The sequence below is a fragment of the Pelobates fuscus genome, chromosome 8, assembly GCF_036172605.1.
Source record: "Pelobates fuscus isolate aPelFus1 chromosome 8, aPelFus1.pri, whole genome shotgun sequence".
Lineage (NCBI taxonomy): Eukaryota > Metazoa > Chordata > Amphibia > Anura > Pelobatidae > Pelobates > Pelobates fuscus.
In genome coordinates, this window is record NC_086324.1 from 79,087,334 (window position 1) to 79,094,815 (window position 7,482).

Sequence of the window (7,482 nt, forward strand, 5' to 3'; positions counted from 1 at the left end):
TTTCTCTCTCAAATAAAGCTTAGCAAAAAATAATGAGAATTTCATTACCTATGGCAATACAAGCAAAGATAAAGAAAAGAAAACACTACATTCTACTTTAGATAATTCATTTACAAAAAAAATTCTAAAGAATGATATTTAATTAGAAAGGACAATTGCCAGTAATGCAGTGTAAGTGTTAAACATTGTTAGGTGTTTCTAAAATATTTTTGCAAGCAAGGTCTTCTTTAATACCTAACGTTTCCCAACCATGGCAGCAAACAATTCTTATACATACCTTCCAATTTGAATGATTAAGAAGCAATTTGTTAATGTCCCTTGCTTATTTCTGGAATACTTGATAATACACCCTATTCTAAACTGTTTTAATTCAAAAATATGTTGATACTGACAATAATGGCACCAAAATTACACTATGTCTCTGAGTCTGGACAAATAGTAAACTTTTAACTTAGCTGGAGTTAGGTCCGGAAATAGTTGGATACTGACACAATTTTCATAATTTTGGCTCTGTACGCCACCACAATGGCTTTGAAATTAAACAACCGAGAACAATTGAACTGCAGACTTTCAGCTTTAATTCAAGGGAATTAAACAAAATATTGTATGAAACATTTAGGAAACAGAGCCATTTTCATACACAGTCTTATTAAAAAATATATTGTATGACACATTTAGGAAACAGAGCCATTGCCATACACAGTCTTATTAAAAAATATATTGTATGACACATATAGGAAACAGAGCCATTTTCATACACAGTCTTATTAAAAAATATATTGTATGACACATATAGGAAACAGAGCCATTTTCATACACAGTCTTATTCCAGGGGGTTAAATATAATTGGACAAATTTACACAATCATAAATAAAATGGTAATTTCTAAAACTTTGTCAAGAATCCTTGAATGTTAAGTCTGAAACGCATTGACATCACTAAAACGCTGGGTTTCCTCATTTGTGATGCTTTGCCAGGCTTTTACTGCAGCTATCTTCAGTTGTTGTAATACAAACAGTGGATCAAGCGCTAGATCATTTCCTTAGATATGTAGCAGCAACAAACCTGCCAAGGGTAATTCTTCCTGGCTAAAGTATTGCTCATAGTTCACAGTAGATCGATCGTTGTACTTCCACTAGATGTATATGAAAGACAAAAAGGAACAAACGAAAATTCAATGGTGAAGTGTCTCTCTGTATAGGGACCCAAAAATATGAAGAGAGTCCCTTACATTTAATAGAGCTTAACAGCAGTTCAGAGATTCTGTGCCTGAATGGAACAACCCACGCCTAAGGATGTCCTCCTCTATGGATTGTAAGGCCTTTACCAGAGAAGGAATAGAGTCTTGAATAATGGTACAGATTCCACGTTCAGATGTCTCAATCAGGAGTGCTCAGCAGCAGCACATGTAAATAAAAGTTCAAAACATAGTGCTCTCTATAAATGAAACCTTGCAGGGAAAGAAATGAATATTACTCACTTTTCCCAGAGCAATATGAGGGTATTGCTCAATCCTTAGCGCCTTGGTGGAACAAATGCTCACTAGGGATATTACCAGAAATGTATTAACACTTTCAGTGCATTTTGGTTAATCCAAAGACACTGCAAATGTGGAATGTTTACATTTGTCATTAATGTGTTCTCATTCTAAATATGTCTAAATGAATTACCCACAAAGCATTCTGCTAATCAGCTATGACAATGCTCATACCAAGGTTCTCGTGGAGTCACTAGTGATGAAAAAAATATATTGTCAGGTTTAAATCCTGTAATGAGAGTAAAACAATTGCATAACAGAGGCACACCCAATGCTTGATATCAAGGAGAAGAGACAAACACACAAGCGTTGTACGTTAAAATCATCTTCTGGTTTATTCCACGGTCGCACAAGTCTTTTATGCTATGTAGATAAGAAACTGTGTATGTGCATTCTTCAAGGCCGTCTCTTCCCGAGAAACAAATATTAGTGAAGTTTTGGTTTCTCGGAAATATAGAGCTACTTGGTTAGTTAATACAAGCATATATCTATATGATTACAGCTACTGGATGCAAAATTAACCCTAAGTTACATTTTCTTCCATCATATATTCACCTGATTTTCAGCTTGTCTAAAAATCATGCATGTTTCATATAACATCTGTATATCGGATTAATTCTGCCCATAAGGGAAGTCCAGATGCAAAATTTTTTGATGTGGCAGAAACTTTGAGCCACATTGATGCCAGTTTGTGACCAGTTATCCCCTTGTTCACCTATATTGTTTAAAATATTACATAAATACAATAATTAATTAATAAACAAATAAAATAATATTTGAGATCACGCCTACTGCTGCTCTCTCTTTTTTCACTTTCATTGTACTGGTTTTGCCCCGTACAACTAAGTCTTTCAGTGCACACTACCTCTGTAGACACAGCTGAGAAAAGCTATTTTCTCCCCAAACTGAAGGACTGTCACTGACACTAAAGAGGAGATGTGTCAGAAAGCCCAAATTGCTGCCAAAATTCCTTGATTCTTTTTTTTTTTTTTGTCGATGTTCCTATGTGTTTGAAAGAAACACATTTTTACTTTGTGCACAGTGAATGTTCTGCACAGTAAATCCCTCTACTCTCCACTTCAAACCCAAAGTTACATGATAATATAAGCTGAAATAAAGATTTAAGTCTATCCAATCCATACATCTGTATTGATTGATTGACACTTCTGAAGAAGCCCTGTGAGGCGAAACACGTTAAGTGGGACATTACTTTTTATACCTTTTATGGTTTTTGTTTATATTGTATTAATATTAAAGTATACTTTTAAAGTTACTTTTTATATTCATTCTTTTACCTCCTGGATCCGGTATATCCTTGGTGGGGATTATACCACCTAAGCTGACCACACTAGAGCAGGTTACATGCTCTATTAATTGTAAGTACAATACTATCCATTATTAACACCATTATTGGGACTTACTTCACCATTGGCTGCTATTTTTTTCTTTTGTCTGCATATACCACGCATATTGCACCTGCATATACTACAACAACATATCCCAAGACGGGGATTGTACCGCCCAAGCGCTGCACAGCTGAGCTCTGTTATAGCTCATATAAATGTGAGTGGATTATATATAGCTGTACTCACCACCATAATAATTTTTTTTATTACTGTATTGCACTATTGTGTTTTATTCTCTGTTTTTATTCTGAGGTTCAGTTCCTTCCGGATATATTTGAGAATATATGTATGTATTTTTTGCACATATAATATACTAGGCGCGGGATACACCTTTCCTTTTTCTGTACATTGTTCACAAGGTTTGGGAATCCTTGTTTGTATACTGCTGCCTGTACGTTAGTTACTATAGAGAGCGCCTATTACTCCATTCTTCTCTTTCCATATCTGTATTGATGTATTTTGCCATAACCTGGTAGAACAATTGTTATTGAATCCAAAGTAGAAGTCATATTTATTTGTGGATCAACAAGCTGTTACCAGAAATGTTACCCCATCTAGGCATCATTTTCCACAACTTTATTATATTTACATAATTAATTCTTTCATCTTCACATCCGGCGGATGCTGGTGATGTGAATCACTTCAGAAGCTGGTAAATACAGGAGCAGCAATAATAATAAAATCAAATGAAATATAAGTCGCAAGACAAATAAATCCAGAATCTTTGGATAGTTTTTTCTCGACGTCTTCAGGGATATGTATCCCCTTCAGACCACCAATCCTTTAAATTGGGAACTGAATCTTCTTAACGAGTATTGGCTGTGTTCATGGACTTGCGGCATGCGTTCCATGCTGGAGCGCTATGTAACTTCCTGTTTCCATTAACGTAATTTCCTCTTCCGATAGTGCATTCCACTGTGGAACGCAGAGTGCGTTAATATTGTGTAGTCTGAAGGGCGGGAGGGGAAAAGGGAATACATATCTACAGTGACACAAAAATTCCACAAAATAGAGCCTGCTAGAGCGAGAACATCACATCAGCTAGTACGGTCTTAAAACGACAGTTAAGGCTAATTAGCCATCAGAGACACTATAATTTTAAACTGTTATACTGCCAACATTGAGGTTTGAAGATTAATACCTATATAATGGCATCAAAAAAAAGTGACACTAAAACAAATGCTAAAAAAGATAGAGAAAAAAAAGCCGAAACAAAGGCTGAAATAAAGTCAGACAAACGTTTGTCAAACTACTTTCTATCTCAAGATAAGGAAAGGAGATTGAGTCAACCAGATTTTACTAAGCCTGGAGGAGAGGAGATGGCGAGCTCAAGCCAGGCTGATGTAAGTGGAGCGAATCAAAATTGCGTTTTTTCACCAACTGACTCGATAAATATAGATAGAGTCACTCTGAATAGCTGCTTTGATGCTCAAATGGAAAAGATAAAAACTGAAATTCAGGCTATTCACTATAACTTTTAAAGATGAAATAACTAAATTGAATATAAAGATTACGTCCATGGAAGAAAAATTGGAATATTCGTTGGTACAAAATAATATGATGGAGGATAAAATAAATTCCTTGGGGCAGAGATTGGATCTCCTAGAAACAAAATTGGTGGACTGGGAAGATAGGTCCCGAAGAAAAAATATCAGAATTAGGGGAATCCCGGAGAATATTAGCTATCAACAGTTAACTGGCTATTTGCTAGACTTTTTTAATTTTCTAGATATACATTTGGAGAATATCCCATTCGTCTTTGAGAATATTCATAGAATTCCAAAATTAAAAAAAAAATTCATAGAATTCAAAAATTAAAAAACTACCAGCCCATATCCCAAGAGAGGTCATCGCAGGTCTGCACTCTCTCTCTTTAAAGATTAAACTTAATGATGCATTGAGGATGAAATCCCTAAAGGACTCAAAGTTTGCGGACTTAAAAGTCTTTAATGATGTATCCTTGGCCACGTGAAATGCAAGAAAGAAATACTCAAGCTACACGGCAAAGTTAAGAGAACAAAACATAGGATATGCATGGGTATTTCCTACAGGACTAAAGATTCATCATAAGGAAAAAACTGAACTGTTTAAAGATACTGACAAGCTACAACAATGGTTATTAATGAACGAACTGGCTTAAATGGATAGGGAAGGATAGAGAGGGGAAGGCAGATAAGTATTGTCTGCCATGTTTATTTTTTTCTTAAATGAGGCTAAATCTAAAGTCTATTTACAAGAAGGTGATATGTGGCAAAAGAGGAGCAATATAGCAGGAGTATTTATGGAGGTGGGAGGGGAAAGAAAGGGAGGGAATAAGGAGAAAATACATGATTAGTGTTACACGAATAGTGCACATTCAATAGGATATTTTTTATGTGACTCACTAAATTACCTATAGTTACTAATGGTCACAAAATTGATGTTAGATTAGAAAGCATTTAAAAATTAAGATAATGCACTCACAGGATATAAATACTCTCAATATTATATTTGAACTATGTGTACGTTATATTGGAGAACTTGATTTTCCATTTTGTACTTTTTTTTTTTGAGGATATATGGGAGTGAGATGGGATGACTTTTTACGCATATAGTAATACATATATTATCCATGCATATTAAATAAGGAGGTTTAACCTGTACAAAGAAATAACAGTTTTAATTTAATATACAATGGTTAATATAATTGTTATAAAGATATTTAGCTGCTCATAAAATAGAGAGTTTACAATATAAAATTTGGGGATGGAAGTTCTAGAGTATATATATATATATATATATATATATATATATATATATACACACACACACCGGTATATATATATATTTTTTTGCTTCCCTCCAACAGCTAAGGTGGTTGAATATAATTGACCTACACCTTTTCAAGGCAATGGTCAATAATGGGGAGGGGTGGGCTCCTTTTGGGGAAGGGAGACTGGGGGGGGATTAATGTTGTATGTACGTGCTTTTATTGTTTTCTTCTATGTGAAATGGTCATATTTTGTTTAGAATATTATGCTGAAATAAGGGGAGGTTGTTTATAAACAGATTTGGATTGTCAGTGGTTAAATAACATCATTAAATGTGAGGGGCTTAAATTCACCACAGAAGCAAAATATCCTCCTTAGCTTTCTAAAAGAGGAGGCAATTTCGATATGTGGAGTTCAGGAGACACACTGGGAGCGGACGGGCAAGCAGCGATTAAAATCTAAAGACTATCCCTATATTTTTTCCTCATCCTCATCTATGTGTAACAAAAAAAAAAAGAGGAGTCGCCACACTTATTTCTTCAAGAGTGTATTTAAATGTATTTATCAGGTAGAAGATTTAGAAGGTAGGTTTCACATATCAATTTGTGAAATCAATAACCAGGTCTATACGATCGCTAATATCTATGCCCCAAACCAAGCTCCAATAAAGTTTATTCGGAAAATATTTGATAGAGTTGACAGAATAAGACAAGGGAAAGTAATCTTTCTAGGGGACTTCAACTGTATCCCTAATCCGGATCTGGACAGAAAGAGCTTAATTAGAGATCAATGTAACAAACATTTAAGAAATTCCGCAAAAACATTTAGCAATATGTTAAAAAAAGAGGGGTCGGGGAGCGGGGCCGAGCAGCCATGCTGACAGGCTGCAGGTCACTGGAGCTCCTGAGGATTCTCGGTAACTTAGGTGAAAATACCCACCTTAGGCTGCTTGAAAACCCTGGGAATCCAGGGTACAGAGTCCTGGAGTGTCCCGGTGTAGCTGGAGCATCTGATAGCAGGTGAATCTGGGTCCTGGAGAGACATTCTGGGGCTTGGGACCTGAGGCCTACCCGGGAGGAGAGCGAGGCGGACGGCCGCTGCCTGGCAATCCAACCCGGCTAGTATGACAAGATAGGTCTACCAAGAAACATACCCCACTGCAACATCAAGCAAGACCAACTTTACTATGTACACAAGTAGCCTAGCATGTCTATCACAAATGTCTTTTAGCTTGTTAATTTCGTGATGGGGAAAAAAAAAAAAAAAAACTGTACTGTTTAACCTGCCACGTTATGTGATGCTATGAAACTGCTTGCAGCGGCTGTCGTGGCTCTGCATGCTCAATGTCAATTCATGTACAAATAAAAAAAAGAATAAAAAAAAAAAAAGAGGGGCCTGTTTGTAATGATATTGATGTTACAAAGTTTTGGAGTCCAGTAGCCAGATCAGCAATGTTTTCTGCCAGAGGTAGCCACTCGTTACCCAGGTGGTTGAGCCCCTGAGCCTTGAGTGGCCTTCTGGTCTTAAGCAGAGATGGGAGACTGGAACAGAGAGATGATAATCGTAGTGAGGCAAGCCGTGGTCAGTGGGAAGGAGAAGCAGCAAAGTCAAAACGGTCCAAAATCAGCAACAGGTAGGCGAAACAGGAACCACAATAATCTGGCAAAGGTACAGAGACAGGAAGTGGCTTTTATAGGCCAAGAACCAGACACATGACCAGACACAGCTGAAGAGACTTGTCACTGATACCAATGCTGTAGAGTCAAGGTTACCAGATCTCAGGTACATC